Raw genomic sequence first — 18,977 nt, 5'->3', positions numbered from 1 at the left:
CTACCACGGGTGCGCTTTAAAACCACGGCGCTGCAGTTTTTTGCTTTTCTCTTCTTTCTTCTTCTCCGCCCTTAAACTGGCTCTCTCAACTACTACACGCAGAGACAAAGCAACAGCGCGCGCATTAGATCCCATAGATGAGATGAATATTTACAATTAGTATTAGGGTTATAATTATATTCGAGTGCTGATTGCCGTGCTATCGTTTGCTGAGGAAGCTTTCCCTGAAGTCTAAATATTTTAAGGCAGTTTGTCGTGTGCGTATCATGGCTACGCACGCTTATATCGCATTCCGTTTCTCTACCACGGGTGCGCTTTAAAACCACGACGCTGCAGTTTTTGCTTTTCTCTTCTTTCTTCTTCTCCGCCCTTAAACTGGCTCTCTTTACTGTACTACACGCAGAGACAAAGAAACAGCGCGCGCATGCGATCCCATAGATGAGATGAATATATATATATATATATATATATATATATATATATATATATATATATATATATATATATATATATATATATATATATATAAATATATATATAGAGAGAGAGAGAGAGAGAGAAAACTATCAGTCATAGCTCTCGTAGTATAGCCCTCTGGGCCGTTTCCTTTTTTTTTTCGAAAGTAGTCCTATTAGGGTTATTATAGTTACACGAAGGTATTTCGCCCTCATCAGCAGCAGTCCTTGGTATAGTTATTCTGGCGGCTAGCTTCCCACGCTATGCGTGCCGCCATCGCACCTGGTTAAGCTTTTCCTAGACGCTAGAGTTAGGCTTTGTCCGCGCAACCTTGAGCGATCGGAAAGCGCGTTTCCCCCTCTTGGCCGGCGGAGAAGGGAAGCTTCGTTCCGGCCGCGAAGCTCTCCACATCTCTGTAAGGTGCCTTGGGGATGTCTCGTGCCGAAGATGCCCTCTCGGTGAGCGCATATTTCACCCCTCATCTTTTAAGAGGTTCAATACATACAAGCATTTGCCTAGCAAACCAGATTTTTTTTTTTCAAGGGAATTTTCCACGTCTCAGTAATTTCTCTCGTCGTATTCGAGTGCTGATTGCCGTGTTATAGTTTGTTAACGAAGCTTTCCCTCAAGTCTAAATATTTTAAGGCAGTTTTCCTAGCCTCTAAAGCCGCTCGAGTTGGCTCTTCTCCTTGAGCGGACATTTTTCCTAGAAAGTATGCCTTCCAAACCGACTATCGCGGACAACATGAGTCTCTTTCCACGTAAGTGTGAGGCTCGGAGCAGGAGCTGTGGCGCTTGAAAGTAGCCTGGGGCCTGACGAACCAACCGACTGAGCTATCTTTCTGGGCGACATCGAAGGGTCACGAGTTCAAATCACCTGTTATGTTCCTTTTTTTTCTGCCCCTTTTTCTTTCTTTTTTTTTCTTTTTTTTTTCTTTCTTTTAATGTCTTTTCCTTTATTTTATCACTGTACGGGAACCCTCCTAAAAAAAAAATATATATATATATTTATATAGATCTTCAAATATTTATGGCCTCACACTCACATGTGCAGGTCATAAATACCAGGTTCTCTAGCCGAGTGCCATCCATGCTGTATAACCGAGCTCAGATTGGTCCACCTTGACTGACCAAGTAGGGCACCACTGTAGGTTAAATGAGGCGTACAACTCCTGCGGGACCCGCCGTGGTTGCTCAGTGGTTATGGTGTTAGACTGCTGAGCACGAGGTCGCGGGATCGGACCCCGACCACGGCGGCCGCATTTCGATGGGGGCGAAATGCGAAAACACCCGTGTACTCAGAAATAGGTGCACGTTAAAGAACCCCACGTGGTCGAAATTTTCGGAGTCCTCCACTACGGCGTGCATAATCAGAAAGTGGTTTTGTCACGTAAAACCCCATAAATTAATTTTTAATTTAACTCCTACGGGGACGGTAGAGTATCCGTCTCCAGTGCAAGAGGACCGTGATTCAAATCCCGGTGCCGCGCTATTCTCCACCGGAAAATACAAAAAAAAAAAAACGTGTGTTGAGAAAATTGCACAAACAGGCCTGGAGTGCGGCCTGATCCCGGTGACCAGAACCGGTAACGCACTCTCTCACCAGAGCAGGATTGGCCACCCTGGTGCAGTACTTGGCCACAACCTCCTATATGAATACAACAATCAAACCCCGGCCCTCAGTCCCCAGCAGCCGCGAAGCAACTGACCACGGCGGCGGTCAGATCTGTGACGCTGCAGAGGGTGCTAAGAATACCTGGCTCCGGACAGGCCGCCATTGGAATCTGAACCTGGCAACGTTTAACGTTAGAACGCTATCTAGTGAGGCGAGTCTAGCAGTGTTATTGGAGGAACTAGAGGGTAGTAAATGGGATATAATAGGGCTCAGTGAGGTTAGGAGGACAAAAGAAGCATATACAGTGCTAAAAAGCGGGCATGTACTGTGCTACCGGGGCTTAGCGGAGAGACGAGAACTAGGAGTCGGATTCCTGATTAATAAGGAAATAGCTGGTAACATACAGGAATTCTATAGCATTAACGAGAGGGTGGCATGTCTTGTTGTGAAACTTAATAAGAGGTACAAAATGAAGGTTGTTCAAGTCTACGCTCCTACATCTAGTCATGATGACCAGGAAGTCGAAAGCTTTTATGAAGACGTAGAATCGGCGATGGGTAAAGTCAAAACAAAATACACTATACTGATGGGCGACTTCAATGCCAGGGTAGGCAAGAAGCAGGCTGGAGACAAGTCAGTGGGGGAATATGGCATAGGCTCTAGGAATAGCAGAGGAGAATTATTAGTAGAGTTTGCAGAACAGAATAATATGCGTATAATGAATACCTTTTTCCGCAAGCGGGTTAGCCGAAAGTGGACGTGGAGGAGCCCGAATGGTGAGACTAGAAATGAAATCGACTTCATACTCTGCGCGAACCCTGGCATCATTCAAGATGTAGACGTGCTCGGCAAGGTACGCTGCAGTGACCACAGGATGGTAAGAACTCGAATTAGCCTAGACTTGAGGAGGGAACGAAAGAAACTGGTACACAAGAAGCCAATCAATGAGTTAGCGGTAAGAGGGAAACTAGAGGAATTCCGGATCAAACTACAGAACAGGTATTCGGCTTTAACTCAGGAAGAGGACCTTAGTGTTGAAGCAATGAACGACAATCTCATGGGCATCATTAAGGAGTGCGCAATAGAAGTCGGTGGTAACGCCGTTAGACAGGAAACCAGTAAGCTATCGCAGGAGACGAAAGATCTGATCAAGAAACGCCAATGTATGAAAGCCTCTAATCCTACAGCTAGAATAGAACTGGCAGAACTTTCTAAGTTAATCAACAAGCGTAAGACAGCGGACATCAGGAACTATAATATGGATAGAATTGAACAGGCTCTCAGGAACGGAGGAAGCCTAAAAACAGTGAAGAAGAAACTAGGAATAGGCAAGAATCAGATGTGTGCGTTAAGAGACAAAGCCGGCAATATCGTTACTAATATGGACGAGATAGTTCAAGTGGCTGAGGAGTTCTATAGAGATTTATACAGTACCAGTGGCACCCACGACGATAGTGGAAGAGAGAATAGCCTAGAGGAATTCGAAATCCCACAGGTAACGCCAGAAGAAGTAAAGAAAGCCTTAGGAGCTATGCAAAAGGGGAAGGCAGCTGGGGAGGATCAGGTAACAGCAGATTTGTTGAAGGATGGTGGTCAGATTGTTCTAGAGAAACTGGCCACCCTGTATACGCAATGCCTCATAACCTCGAGCGTACCGGAATCTTGGAAGAACGCTAACATAATCCTAATCCATAAGAAAGGGGACGCCAAAGACTTGAAAAATTATAGACCGATCAGCTTACTGTCCGTTGCCTACAAAGTATTTACTAAGGTAATCGCAAATAGAATCAGGAACACCTTAGACTTCTGTCAGCCAAAGGACCAGGCAGGATTCCGTAAAGGCTACTCAACAATAGACCATATTCACACTATCAATCAAGTGATAGAGAAATGTGCAGAATATAACCAACCCTTATATATAGCTTTCATTGATTACGAGAAAGCGTTTGATTCAGTCGAAACCTCAGCAGTCATGGAGGCATTACGGAATCAGGGTGTAGATGAGCCATATGTAAAAATACTGGAAGATATCTATAGCGGCTCCACAGCCACCGTAGTCCTCCACAAAGAAAGCAACAAAATCCCTATAAAGAAAGGCGTCAGACAGGGAGATACGATATCTCCAATGCTATTCACAGCATGTTTACAGGAGGTATTCAGAGGCCTGGAGTGGGAAGAATTGGGGATAAAAGTCGATGGAGAATACCTTAGCAACTTGCGATTCGCTGATGATATTGCCTTGCTTAGTAACTCAGGAGACCAATTGCAATGCATGCTCACTGACCTGGAGAGGCAAAGCAGAAGGGTGGGTCTGAAAATTAATCTGCAGAAAACTAAAGTACTGTTTAACAGTCTCGGAAGAGAACAGCAGTTTACGATAGGTAGCGAAACACTGGAAGTGGTAAGGGAATACATCTACTTAGGGCAGGTAGTGACCACGGATCCGGATCATGAGACTGAAATAACCAGAAGAATAAGAATGGGTTGGGGTGCGTTTGGCAGGCATTCTCAAATCATGAACAGTAGGTTGCCACTATCCCTCAAAAGGAAAGTGTACAACAGCTGTGTGTTACCAGTACTCACATATGGGGCAGAAACCTGGAGGCTTACGAAAAGGGTTCTGCTGAAATTGAGAACGACGCAACGAGCTATGGAAAGAAGAATGATGGGTGTAACGTTAAGGGATAAGAAAAGAGCAGATTGGGTGAGGCAACAAACGCGGGTAAACGACATCTTAGTTGAAATCAAGAAAAAGAAATGGGCATGGGCCGGACATGTAATGAGGAGGGAAGATAACCGATGGTCACTAAGAGCTACGGACTGGATTCCAAGAGAAGGGAAGCGTAGCAGGGGGCGGCAGAGAGTTAGGTGGGCAGATGACATTAAGACGTTTGCAGGGACAACATGGCCACAATTAGTACATGACCGGGGTAGTTGGAGAAGTATGGGAGAGGCCTTTGCCCTGCAGTGGGCGTAACTAGGCTGATGATGATGATGATGATGATGATGTACAGAGCCCCGTACAGTGGAGGCCCAGGCCTAGATGTATTGAAAAGGGTGAAGAAGATGCCAGTTCAACCAGCCACTAAATCGTTCTTTTTTAAATTACACACCGGTACTCTACCTGTTAAAATCTTCCTTGAACAACGTGGGTTCTACATGCCATGGGGAACCCACTGCCTTATAAGTAAAAAAACAGAAAGCGTAGATCACGTCTTCATCCACTGTTGGGAAGGGGTCTTTTTCTGGGACGTGTTACAAAGGACTCTAAAAAAGGAGCTACCTATAGATCCCCACGGAATCAGGTTTCTGCCAGTATATGACGACGAACGTTTCCCGTACGACCTGATCATGCTTACGGGCCTCCACTGTTTATGGCGCGCAAGAATGGCCGGTTACCATTGTGACCCGGATGCCCGACCGGCGCGTCTGTACTTTTGTGAATCCATGCAACGGTATGTGGAAGTGGTCAAGTTGCAACAGCCTGTTCCTGAGTGGCTGTCGAGGGTTGAACCCCTTACAGCACTAAAGGAATTTTAATCCGACAACGTCGTGCTACAGTAGCGGACGGCAGCGAATGTAAATATTACTGTTCTTTGTTCCGTTTGTGTATTCATCCCTTTTTGCTTCTTTGGTCTTTGTTTATATCATTTAGGAATTTGTGTTGTGATATGTCGAGGACTGGCAATAAAGAAAAAAAAAAAGACTCGGTGGCGCAACGGTAGCGCGTCTGACTCCAGATCAGAAGGTTGCGTGTTCAAATCACGTCCGGGTCAATAACTTTTTTTTCTTCCGCTGGCGCATTATATGGTCATCTGGTTGCCACTGGGCTACATTATTGCGATAGGCATTGGGCGTTATCTGCACTCCATTGAATATGCGCGCCGATCGTTCTTTTTGCATAACCATATACTACATGCAGCTTGAACAGAGGTGCGGATATAACACTTCTGTCGTGACTCGGTGGCGCAACGGTAGCGCGTCTGACTCCAGATCAGAAGGTTGCGTGTTCAAATCACGTCCGGGTCAATAACTTTTTTTCATCCGCTGGCGCATTATATGGTCATCTGGTTGCCACTGGGCTACATTATTGCGATAGGCATTGGGCGTTGTCTGCACTCCATTGAATATGCGCGCCGATCGTTCTTTTTGCATAACCATATACTGCATGCAGCTTGAACAGAGGTGCGGATATAACAGTTCTGTCGTGACTCGGTGGCGCAACGGTAGCGCGTCTGACTCCAGATCAGAAGGTTGCGTGTTCAAATCACGTCCGGGTCAATAACTTTTTTTGCTTCCGCTGACGCATTATACGGTCATCTGGTTGCCACTTGGCTACATTATTGCGATAGGCATTGGGCGTCATCTGCCCTCCATTGAATATGCGCGCCGATCGTTCTTTTTGCATAACCATATACTACATGCAGCTTGAACAGAGGTGCGGATATAACACTTCTGTCGTGACTCGGTGGCGCATGTCACAAAACTCACGCATAATTTGTGACATGCGCCACCGAGTCACGACAGAAGTGTTATATCCGCACCTCTGTTCAAGCTGCATGTAGTATAGTATATTAATGTACCGCGAAGGCCAAGGGAAGGATGTGCTAAAACGTGTGAAACGAATGATTGTACCAGGGGGAGTGAAAACATTCTTTTTTAAACTACATACTAATACCTTTCCTGTAAAAACATGGCTAGAAGAAAGAGGGGACTATTTACCATGGGGGGCTAACTGTTTGATTTGCAAGAAACCAGAAACTATAGAACACGTTTTTCTAGACTGTTGGAGTGCGGTCTTCTTTTGGGATATTATGCAAAGAACTTTTAAAAAACAATTGCCGTTAACAGCGCATGGTATCCGTTACCTATCCACAGTGCAAGACAGTATACCTTATGACATGTTCTTTCTTCTTGGCCTTCACAGTATCTGGAGAAACCGCATGGCTGTAAGGAATTGTGATATAAATGTGAGAACAGTAAACTCATATTTTGCTGAAAATATCAGTAAATTACGGGAAGTGTTTCAGAAGTTAGCATATGACGATGATCTGTTGTCATTGATGGATGCCCTTGCCAAAATGAAAGTTTTGTAATTTCAACCGCAAGCTCCAAGCGCAGCGGTGGGAAAGTGAATATTGTCAGAGGGGGGGAGTAGTGTATTGATGTATTTGTTGATTGTCTGGAAATAAAGAAAAAAAAAAAGTGACTCGGTGGCGCAACGGTAGCGCGTCTGACTCCAGATCAGAAGGTTGCGTGTTCAAATCACGTCCGGGTCAATAACTTTTTTTGCTTCCGCTGACGCATTATACGGTCATCTGGTTGCCACTTGGCTACATTATTGCGATAGGCATTGGGCGTCATCTGCCCTCCATTGAATATGCGCGCCGATCGTTCTTTTTGCATAACCATATACTGCATGCAGCTTGAACAAAGGTATAGGAGATTTGTCGTGACTCGGCGGCGCAACGGATTCTACTTCCGGCAGCCGAGCTGTACGGACGTGTGGATCATGGGCTCCGAAGGAGCGGCTTTTGCGGCCACCGGCCGCGGTAACAGGCTTATGGACGATGACGAGGAAGCGAGCTACCAGTTTATTTTGCCACCACTGCCCAAGGGACCTGTCGTGAAAAACACCGTGTTTTTGCATGGCGACGTGCGAGCGAGGCCCTATAGGGTCGAAGACTTCCGAGATGCACTCATCCCGACTGGATTGCTGCAGGAGGTCATGGCCCTCCCAACGCTTAGCTTAGGCACGCTAAACGTAAGAGGTCTGGCCGCCAAGCGTAAACAAAGCCAAGTGTACCGGATGATGGTGGACCAAGACCTCGACGTTCTGGCCGTGCAAGAGACAAAGGTTGAAGGGGAGGAGGAGACCCGGGGCATGGTGCTAAGGTTTACGTCTTTATACTACGCGGTAGTGAGCCATGCTAAAGGTGCGTCGGCGGGTGTTATTTTATTTATTAGGAAACTTCCCGGCTTATCTATCGAAAATTATTTTTCATGCCCTTCAGGCAGGTTAGTGTACGTTGACTTTAATGTTGGTAATGATTCGTGGCGTGTTGTGTGTGTATATGCACCTAATGTTTGTGAAGAGCGCACTCTGTTTTTTTCATCCTTAAGGACGCACATTTGCATGAACAAAAAAAGTGATAATTCTGGGAGATTTTAATTGTGTACTCCGAGATCGGGACAGAACAGGCCGAAGAACAAATGACAAAAGCTGCCATGTCCTCGCTGAATTATTAACCGATTTCGACCTAGACGACGTGGCTGACTGTCTGGTTGGAACACGCGAGGTTCATTACACACTTCCAGGGCAATAGTCACGCGCGTCTAGACAGAATGTACGTGTCACTAGACGTAATACCCCTGTGTAACAGCTACGGTGTCACGCCTCTTTCATTCACTGATCACTGTTTGGTCAAGATGTATGTTGGACGCAAAGCAAAACACCACACTTTCACGTGGGAGTTGTGGAAAATGAATTCCAAATTGTTAACTGACGAGCCTTTTCTAAGCAAAGTACAGGAATATTTGAAAGAAGTGGGAAATAACGTGTTGCGAGTCACCGAAAAGTGGGAAAATTTTAAACAACGAATTAAACTAGCCGCCATCGATCGCTCCTGCAAAATAAAGTACGAAGAAAGAGTTAAAGAGAAAGAACTAAGGGTGGTGTTGGAAAAGTTAACGGCCTTAGAGTGCAGCCAACCGGGCGCATACAAAGACGATATGCGTAGCATCAAATCGAAATGGGAGATATGCGATGAAGAGCGATATCGGGGAGCGATTATACGCGCAAGGGCAGAGGCTTTGACAGCAGATGAGGCTCCAACTAAACGTGCGCTCGGTCTTGAAAAGAGGCACGCACGGCGTAACCACGTAGATGTACTTGAAGTAGATGATCACGAAATAACAGACTGTGAGGACATAGCGCAAGTGTTTTTCCAGCACTTTCAACAGCTTTTTGCATTGAGTCCTGTTGACGTAGATGCCTTTAGAGCCACGTTTTTGGGACGCATGCCGCAACTCAACGACGACACGAAGAACAGACTAGAGGCACCGATATCAGCACGTGAAGTGGAAAAGGCAATTGATGATTTAAAAACTGGAAAATCGCCGGGTCCGGATGGCCTTTGCGCCCCTTTTTATAAACAGTTTAAATCAGACTTGTCGCCTCTTCTCGCTGACGTCTTTAACGAAGCGTATGAAGTAAACGCATTGCCATATTCTTTCGGGGAAGCACACACCGTGCTCATCCCTAAGACCGACGAGCCTACGAAACTAAAATATGTAACGTCGTACAGACCAATATCACTTACCAACAATGATTTCAAAGTATTCATGAAGATCATCGCTTGCAGGTTACAATCAGTAATGGAAACCATAGTAGGTAGTCACCAAACATGCGGCATCAAGGGACGTACTATTAGCACAAACATACACATAATGAGATCAATTCTGGAATGTTGTGACGCCTTAAGGTCGCGAGTTGCTATTCTCCAACTTGATTTGGAGAAAGCTTTTGACTGTGTTGCTCATGTTATTTTAATTGCCATTCTAAAACATATAAATGTCGGGTCCATAATTACTGACGGGGTGGCCATGGCGTACCGGAACGGAAGTACTAAGCTTATAATTAACAAGTCACTGGGGGCCCCCATCAGCATTCAACGTTCCGTGCGTCAGGGCTGCCCAGCCAGCCCACTCCTGTTCTGTATTTATCTAGAGACTCTGTGTTTGGCAGTGATTGAGAACAAATGTATTCATGGGTTTACAATGCAAGCATCAGAAGTTAAACTTCTAGCCTATGCTGATGACGTAGCCGTGTGTTGCAATGACAAGGAGAGCGTTTTGCAAACGATAAATGTTGTTAAAAAATTTGGCGAAATCACTGGAAGTAGAGTAAACTGGAGCAAGTGCCACGGTATTTGGCATGGGGAGTGGCCTAAGACCCCCGCTATCTTTGCGAATGTCACGTGGTCGACAACGCCAGTAAAATACCTGGGTGTACCACTTGAAGCTTATAAACAGAGCGACGAATACTGGCAGTGCGAGCTTAAAAGGGTTAAAGAGAAGGCTGAGGCGTGGAGAGCCAAACACCTTTCAGTATTTGCCAGGGCTACAGTGTGCAACTTGTTTTTCGTAGCTAAGCTATGGTACGTTATGCAATTCATTTTTTGTAACAGAGCCAATGTACAGAAATTGCACAGAGTTTTTGCCGTGTTTGTGTGGGGTTCTGGATGGGAGAGATGCAGCCGCAACAATCTTTTCAGACGGGTGAAAGATGGAGGGCTAGGGCTGGCCCACCTGTTTGTGAGGCAATTAGTCGGACGGTTCTTTTTCTTCAGGAACAATGATAATTCATTTCTTCAATCGGTTTGCAAAGTTAGACTTGCGCATTTGTTACCCGAGTTTATTATAAGCTCTGAAAGTGTACCGGTGGCAGTGTTCGGATTCTATAAGGAAATTGTGCTGAGTGTTCGTTTCCTTGCTGTACGGTTTTCCAAAGAATATTTGTTTACGGTCACAAGAAAAAGGCTGCGCAATGATCTATTGGACAACCTTTTTCCTTCACCTCGGTACCGAACTATGTACAGTCGAGGCCCAGGCCAGAATGTTTTCAAACGTGTTAAAAAAATGCAGGTAGCGCCTGGTATGAAAACTTTCTTTTTCAAGCTACACACAGGAACACTATCAGTTGCAACGTTTTTAGAAGAAAGGGGCTTTTACATGCCATGGGGCTCAGATTGCTTCATATGCAAACAACCAGAAACAATAGACCATGTTTTTTTACACTGTTGGGCGGGGGTTTTCTTTTGGGATGTTCTACAGCGAACAATGAAGAAAGAATTTCCTCTTGATCCACATGGCATAAGGTATCTACCGATAGATGACGAGGACGGAACACCTTTCGATCAGATAATGTTAACTGGCCTCTACTGTATATGGCGAGCCCGCATGGCTGGCTTCTATTGCGATCCCGATGCAAGACCAGCCCGTGTTTTCTTTCGAGAACAAATAACACGTTTTCCTGATGTGCTTGCTACACATGAGTGCCTACCGCCTTGGATGGCCAGGATAGAACCCCTGGCTAATCTTAAAGAGTTTTAAACAACGCCAGCTCACATATAACAGGCGGCTTTTACTTATTAATTTTTGTTAACGGATGAGAAGTTCATCTGTCTGTGTATATATGTTCCTTATGTTGTCCTTCCGATGTACTGCTGATTACCGGCAATAAAGAAAAAAAAAAAAAAAACTCGGTGGCGCAACGGTAGCGCGTCTGACTCCAGATCAGAAGGTTGCGTGTTCAAATCACGTCCGGGTCAGTAACTTTTTTTCTTCCGCTGGCGCATTATATGGTCATCTGGTTGCCACTGGGCTACATTATTGCGATAGGCATTGGGCGTTATCTGCACTCCATTGAATATGCGCGCCGATCGTTCTTTTTGCATAACCATATACTGCATGCAGCTTGAACAGAGGTGCGGATATGACACTGCTGTCGTGACTCGGTGGCGCAACGGTAGCGCGTCTGACTCCAGATCAGAAGGTTGCGTGTTCAAATCACGTCCGGGTCAATAACTTTTTTTCTTCCGCTGGCGCATTATATGGTCATCTGGTTGCCACTGGTCTACATTATTGCGATAGGCATTGGGCGTTATCTGCACTCCATTGAATATGCGCGCCGATCGTTCTTTTTGCATAACCATATACTACATGCAGCTTGAACAGAGGTGCGGATATAACACTTCTGTCGTGACTCGGTGGCGCAACGGTTGCGCGTCTGACTCCAGATCAGAAGGTTGCGAGTTCAAATCACGTCCGGGTCAATAACTTTTTTTCTTCCGCTGGCGCATTATATGGTCATCTGGTTGCCACTGGGCTACATTATTGCGATAGGCATTGGGCGTCATCTGCACTCCATTGAATATGCGCGCCGATCGTTCTTTTTGCATAACCATATACTGCATGCAGCTTGAACAGAGGTGCGGATATAACTGTTCTGTCGTGACTCGGTGGCGCAACGGTAGCGCGTCTGACTCCAGATCAGAAGGTTGGGTGTTGAGATCACGTCCCGGTCAATAACTTTTTCCTTCCACTGACGCATTATGCGGTCATCTGGTTGCCACTTGGCTACATTATTGCGATAGGCATTGGGCGTTATCTGCACTCCATTGAATATGCGGGCTGATCGTTCTTTTTGCATAACCATATACTGCATGCAGCTTGAACAAAGGTATAGGAGATTTGTCGTGACATTCGTTCCACACCGACTTTCTATTTTTGGGAAAGCCGAGGCCTGCAATAAGTTCTTGGCAACAAAAATTTACTATGTATTGCAAGTTATACATTGTGCCAGGCTCTACATCCAACGCTTTCACCGAATCTTTGCAACCTTCGTATGGTCTTCAACTTTTGAGCCCATGAGGCGAGACAATATTTTCAGGCCCGTTAGTGAAGGTGGGCTGGGTTTAGTGCATCTTTATGTGCGGCAAATAGTGTCTCGTTTCTTCTTTTTTCGCGATACATCGCATCCTATACTTCGGTCATTCATGCAAGTCACACTTGTTAATACGTTACCCGACTTAATTGTTTCTTCGAATTTTTCTTCGCGTTTATGCTTGTGGGGATTCATGCAAGAAGTTTACTTGGCGATTCGTTTCCTGACAGTTCGGTTTTCCACTGAATACTTGTACTCTGCGTCGCGTAAAACGTTATACAAAGATCTATTGTGCATGCTTTTTCCGCCTCCATTTTACCGATCACTATACATTCAATGGCCAGGTCACGATGTTCTAAAGCGAGTTCGTAAAATGTATGTATCCCCTTGCTGCAAAACGTTCTTTTATAAACTTCATAGTGAAACCATACCGGTTAAAACATGGCTACAGAAAAAGGGTATCTTTGTCTCTTCTGTTAACTGTCGCCTTTGTGACGTGCCAGAGACGATTGAACATTGTTTTATTAGCTGCACTGACGCCATACTATTTTGGGATGTCCTCCAACGGACTTTACAAAAAGACTTTGACATCAACGCTCATACTGTGCGATACCTGCTGCCGACCGCTGATTATAGTGCCCCTTTTGATATGTTTTTTCTCATCGGAATGCACAGTTTGTGGAAAACGCGAATGATGGACAGAAACGCCGAAACGGTTGTACCTACAAGGGTGAATTTCATCCAAATGACCCTACACCTAAAGCAGGTTTATGATGAACTTGATACCCAGCCGGACTGGTACCCCATTTTGGTGAGGTGCCTATCCTTACCACCCTTCTAAAGTGGAACCACATTTCTACCCACAGTATGCACGATGCCTTTTCTCTGAGTGACTGTCAGTGTGCTCTCCATTCTCTGACTATGCACAACTGGTGAATATCGGGTTCTTGCTACTGTAATAAATACCATGAAAGAAAGAAAAAAAAAAGACTCGGTGGCGCAACGGTAGCGCGTCTGACTCCAGATCAGAAGGTTGCGTGTTCAAATCACGTCCGGGTCAATAACTTTTTTTCCTTCCGCTGACGCATTATATGGTCATCTGGTTGCCACTGGGCTACATTATTGCGATAGGCATTGGGCGTCATCTGCACTCCATTGAGTATGCGCGCCGATCGTTCTTTTTGCATAACCATATACTGTATGCAGCTTGAACAGAGGTGCGGATATAACTGTTCTGTCGTGACTCGGTGGCGCAACGGTAGCGCGTCTGACTCCAGATCAGAAGGTTTGGTGTTGAGATCACGTCCCGGTCAATAGCTTTTTCCTTCCACTGACGCATTATGCGGTCATCTGGTTGCCACTTGGCTACATTATTGCGATAGGCATTGGGCGTCATCTGCACTCCATTGAATATGCGCGCCGATCGTTTTTTTTGCATAACCGTATACTACATGCAGCTTGAACAGAGGTGCGGATATAACACTTCTGTCGTGACTCGGTGGCGTAACGGTAGCGCGTCTGACTCCAGATCAGAAGGTTGCGTGTTCAAATCACGTCCGGGTCAATAACATTTTTTCTTCCGCTGGCGCATTATATGGTCATCTGGTTGCCACTGGGCTACATTACTGCGATAGGCATTGGGCGTCATCGTTCATCGATAGGGCGTCATCGATAGGCATTGGGCGCCGATCGTTCTTCTTGCATAACCGTATACTGCGTGCAGCTTGAACAAAGGTATAGCAGATTTGTCGTGACTCGGTGGCGCATTCCACTTCCGGCCACCACAGTGAACGGTCGTGCAAGCATGTGCTCCCTCGGAGCGGTTACAGCGGCCAATGGCCGCGGAACTAGGTCTTCTGACAAGCAGGCTGAAGATTACCAGGTTGTTTTGCCGCATCTGCCCACAGGTGATTCTGTTTTGAATACGGTGTTTTTGCATGGTTGCCTAAAGGAAAGGCCGTATCACTGCGAGCATTACCGCGACGCACTCGACCGTCTTTCACTGCTGCCGGAGGTGGTTGCCCTTGGGGCGTACCAAATGAATCACCTGTGGGCAGTGACGTTCAAGGACGAGGAAGGAAAGAAGAAGATACTGGCTGCAGACACCTTCAATGTCAAGAATGAGCGCTGCATGGTTATAGACCCCTGCGACAGAGGAGTACGCCTGAAGCTCTACTGGCTACTCCATGGTGTGCCGGACGACGATGTGCGAACGGCTCTGGCGGTCTTCGGAAAGGTGACTGAAATCACAAGAGAGAAATGGAAGGTGAAAGGATGCATTGATAAAGGATCAACAACGCGCTCCGTAACACTAAAACTGAAAGTGGGCGTCACCATCGAAGATTTGCCTCATCAATTGCGTGTTGCTGAAGATGTCGCACTCGTCCACGTTCCAGGCAGAGCTCCGCTCTGCCTCCGGTGCCGCGGCATCGGCCACATACGTCGGGAGTGCCGTGTTCCACGTTGCGGGCTCTGTCGTCGCTACGGCCACGACGAGACCCAGTGCGTGCGTTCCTACGCCAGCGTAGCAGGCCCAGCCCGGAGGGATTTGGTTTCCGAGCACATGATGGACGATGCAGAAGAAGCTACCAGAGAACATGGCGAGAAAGGAAAGACTGAGGCAGCAGTGCCTCTGCACACCCCAGGCGGAGACGCCAACAAACCGAGTAGCGAGGAAAACCCTGGGCCTATCGCTGCCGTAGTGAGCAAGGACACACCGAAAGAAGACGCAAACGACACCCAAGACCACAGCAGCGATTCTCTTCCGGAAAACAAGAAAGCCACAGAGGAAATTTTCACAGATGTCGATATGGCAGCGTCTGGCAGCGGACCTGCAAAGAGAACCCGAGAGGAAACTGGAGACACCTCTGCAAGAGGTGATGTAACAAGCACCGGAGAACCTCCCACAAAGGCTGCAACGTCCAGACGGCAGTCTTTCAAGCCAACGCCAAACCTTGCGCCGGCCCGCCGGACTAATTCAAAACTGCCGCCTTCTTAGCGGCGGCTTTTTCTTTTTTTTTTCTTTTTTTTTCTTCCCTTGTACAACCCCGCTCAGTCAGCGGAGTACTTGTTCGCGTTAATACCCTGGAACGGCCACATATATGGAAGCCTTGTCAGCCCATGCCCCTGTTTGACGTAAAAAAAGTGAGTAAATTGGCAATAATCCCAACTTGATTTGGCGGTAAACTTTAAAAATGCCTTGCGCATCGCAACTTTTAATTCAAGAGGCCTTTCTGTACGAAGACGGCAATATCAGCTAAGTCGCATTCTCTTAGAAAGTGATATAGACTTGTTAGCGCTCCAAGAGACCAAAATCGAGAGTGAAGAACTTACTGGTAAAATGGTTGAAGTCTTCCGTAGCAGATATAATGTATGCGTGAGTCATGCAGTTGGTAGGTCCGGTGGTTGTGCTATCTTTATTCAAAAAAGCATTGGGGTTATTGAATCTGTGTCTAGTAGTGAAAATGGTCGGCTAGTATTTTGTGATTTTGTGTTTGCTGAAATTGCCTGGCGTGCTGTTTGTGTCTATGCACCGAATAGAATCAATGAGCCGCAAGATTTTTTTCATACTGTGCGACCTTGCCTAGAAGGGGAAAGGAGTGTATTACTTCTTGGCGACTTCAATTGCGTATGTCGGCCTGAAGATCGATCTAGTAACAGAAATCATAGAGAGAAAAGTGCAGAAGTATTACGCGTAATGATTGAGGAGAATGAACTCGAAGATATTGGCTTAGTGTTGACGCACGAAGACCAAGCAAAATACACTCACTTTCAAAATGTGTCTCATGCTAGATTGGATCGAATTTATGTGCCTGCTGGATTTGTACCTTTGTGTTCCCAGTACCATACGCAGCATGTGAGCTTTAGTGATCACTGCTTAGTCATGATTATTTTAGGTGCAAAGAAAAAAGTGTCAAAGTTCAACTGGGAGTTGTGGAAATTCAACAACAAATTACTAAAGGATAAAATTTGTGTTGCAAAGATAAAGGAATATATAAACAGTATGCAGCTGAATCAAACGTGTAATTTTACACAGGTGTGGGAACAGTTCAAGATCGACTTCAAGATCGCCGCTTTGGAAAGAGCAAGTATATTAAGGCAGAAAGAAAAACAGCAAGAAAAGGAGCAGCATATTGCGTTAGATTACATGGTCAGCGCAGACAATGCTAAGCCCGGGTTGTTCTCGAAAGAAATAAAAGAAGTAAAGGTGAAGCTTGAGATCATAGAAACAGAAAAGTATCGCGGCGCAATGATAAGGGCGCGGTGCGAGCGGCTATGGTTGGGTGAGACGCCCACAAAGCGCGCGCTCAGCGATGAGAAGAGACATGCAGTATCGAAGGAAATTAGTGAAATCAGTTTTCAAAATAACGTTACTCGAGAGAGTGAAATGATAGAGCGTGCCTTTGTTGAATATTACAGAAAGCTTTTTAGTCATAAAGCATGCGATACTGAAAGGTTTCGAAGTGTTTTTCTACCGCTCATGCCTAGTCTTGATGACGAGACAAAACAGTCACTTGAAAGGCCAGTAATAGTCGCAGAAGTTGAGCAGGCCATAGACGATCTCAGTCCTGGTAAATCACCTGGCCCAGATGGTCTCGGGGCAGCTGTATATAAGTTCTCCAAAAGTGAAATGGCAGAATTTCTACACCGAGTTATTGAAGAGTGCTATGAAAAGAAACTAACACCACCATCCTTTCGAACATCCCACGTCATACTCATTCCGAAAACTAATGACCCGGTCAAACTGCTTTCAGTAGAAACATACCGACCGATAAGTTTAACGAATACTGATTACAAGGTCTTCATGAAAGTTTTGTCTCGCCGTTTCCAAAGTGTTGTAAAGTCCCTTGTAGGTCCGCATCAGGCATGCGGAATTAAAGGAAGATCTATTCTTACAAATATCCATGTAGCAAGAACTGTTCTTGAATATTGCGATGCCATGCAGGATCGAGTTGCTATGCTTCAACTAGATTTTAATAATGCATTTGACAGAGCCGTGCACGAAATATTGTTCCTTATACTGAACCACGTCAATGTAGGATCTTTAATTCTAGAGGGCGTGAAAATGGTGTATGACAAATGTACAGTGAAACTTGTGATTAATAAGAAACTGAGTGAAAGTATTTGCGTTGAAACATCTGTAAAACAAGGCTGCTGTTTATCATTCCTCCTTTTTGATCTTTACCTCGAACCCTTTTGTTTAAAAGTACTTGCAAATCCGATTATTCGGGGCTACACTTTTTTCAATGCTTACGCTGACGATATAGCAGCATTTTGCGAAGATGAAAGAAGCATGCGTGAAGTTGTACAAGAGGCTAAGGATTTTTGTACAGCAACAGGAAGCGTGATTAGTTGGTCAAAATGTTTTGGCTTCTGGCATGGCAACTGGGAACACGGTCCAGGCACGTTGTGCAGCATACAATGGAACACCACACCGGATAGCTATTTGGGAGTTCCACTGAAACACTATAAGGATAGCAAGGACTATTGGGCAGATGAAGCAGGAAGAGTTAAGTTACAAACAGAAAAATGGGGGGACATAATTTTTCTATGTTTTCAAGAGCCGCTGTTTGTAATGCGTTTTTAATTGCTAAGTTGTATTATGTGCTGCAGGTGATAGGAATTACTAGTTTCTGTACAAAAACTGCATAGGGTCTTTGCAGTTTTTATCTGGGGGTCCACTTGGGAGCGCATGAGCCGTTGCAACCTTTTTCATTAAGTTAGAAATGGGGGCTTGGGACTATCACATTTATTTTTCAAGCAGATTGTGACGAGATTTTTTTTCTTGCGTGAACAGGCTGACGTTTTTCTTCGAACTGTAATCCAAGTGCGGTTACAGGATTCCTTGTCAGACTACGTAATATCAACGTATTGTTTGAGGCCAGCAGTCTTATCTGGTTACCTACGAGAAGTTGTATCTTCGGTGCAGATTCTTAAGGCAAGATTCTCCTATGAGTACCTAACGAGTGTGACACGTAAGCGCTTATACAAAGACATGCTTGATGTTTTTTTGCCGATTCCTGTGTACCGTGAGTTGTACCAGTTGGGCCCTGAGCGTGACGTACTCAAGCGTATTAAGCGAATGCCGGTGAATCCTTCAATGAAATCTTTTTTTCCAACTGCATACCGGCACACTACCCGCGAAGCCATGGTTACACAGCAAAGGCCTTTTTGTTCCATGGTCTGACAATTGCTCCATTTGTAGAAAACCGGAAACAATTGAACATGTTTTTCTCGACTGCCATGACGCGATGTTCCTATGGGATGTGCTTCAAAGGACTTTAAAAAAAGACCTGCCTTTAAGCCCTTTCGGAATCCGGTACTTACCTTGTGCTGAACCAGGAGTACCAAGTGATATGTTCGTGGTCGTGTGCATGCACAGTATCTGGCGAACAAGAATGGACGTCAGACATGCGAATTTGTATCCCCAATCGGCAAGACACTATTTCGTAGAAGCTG

The 18,977-nt window shown here is 45.5% G+C and overlaps 9 non-coding genes across 9 annotated transcripts; all 9 read left to right on the top strand.

Moving 5' to 3' along the window:
• The first annotated feature begins 5,775 nt into the window (after positions 1-5,775).
• TRNAW-CCA (transfer RNA tryptophan (anticodon CCA)) lies at positions 5,776-5,847 on the top strand. The gene has a single exon. It is a non-coding gene; the product is annotated as a tRNA-Trp (tRNA).
• A 181-nt stretch (positions 5,848-6,028) lies between these two features.
• Positions 6,029-6,100, top strand: TRNAW-CCA (transfer RNA tryptophan (anticodon CCA)). Its single transcript has one exon. It is a non-coding gene; the product is annotated as a tRNA-Trp (tRNA).
• Positions 6,101-6,280: 180 nt separating this feature from the next.
• On the top strand, positions 6,281-6,352 carry TRNAW-CCA (transfer RNA tryptophan (anticodon CCA)). Its single transcript has one exon. It is a non-coding gene; the product is annotated as a tRNA-Trp (tRNA).
• A 926-nt stretch (positions 6,353-7,278) lies between these two features.
• Positions 7,279-7,350, top strand: TRNAW-CCA (transfer RNA tryptophan (anticodon CCA)). The gene has a single exon. It is a non-coding gene; the product is annotated as a tRNA-Trp (tRNA).
• Positions 7,351-11,331: 3,981 nt separating this feature from the next.
• On the top strand, positions 11,332-11,403 carry TRNAW-CCA (transfer RNA tryptophan (anticodon CCA)). Its single transcript has one exon. It is a non-coding gene; the product is annotated as a tRNA-Trp (tRNA).
• Positions 11,404-11,583: 180 nt separating this feature from the next.
• Positions 11,584-11,655, top strand: TRNAW-CCA (transfer RNA tryptophan (anticodon CCA)). The gene has a single exon. It is a non-coding gene; the product is annotated as a tRNA-Trp (tRNA).
• A 180-nt stretch (positions 11,656-11,835) lies between these two features.
• Positions 11,836-11,907, top strand: TRNAW-CCA (transfer RNA tryptophan (anticodon CCA)). The gene has a single exon. It is a non-coding gene; the product is annotated as a tRNA-Trp (tRNA).
• A 1,599-nt stretch (positions 11,908-13,506) lies between these two features.
• On the top strand, positions 13,507-13,578 carry TRNAW-CCA (transfer RNA tryptophan (anticodon CCA)). Its single transcript has one exon. It is a non-coding gene; the product is annotated as a tRNA-Trp (tRNA).
• Positions 13,579-14,010: 432 nt separating this feature from the next.
• On the top strand, positions 14,011-14,082 carry TRNAW-CCA (transfer RNA tryptophan (anticodon CCA)). Its single transcript has one exon. It is a non-coding gene; the product is annotated as a tRNA-Trp (tRNA).
• Positions 14,083-18,977: the final 4,895 nt, after the last annotated feature.

Source organism: Dermacentor andersoni, chromosome 1 (assembly GCF_023375885.2).
Source record: "Dermacentor andersoni chromosome 1, qqDerAnde1_hic_scaffold, whole genome shotgun sequence".
Lineage (NCBI taxonomy): Eukaryota > Metazoa > Arthropoda > Arachnida > Ixodida > Ixodidae > Dermacentor > Dermacentor andersoni.
This window is presented reverse-complemented; position numbering and strand designations above follow the sequence as displayed.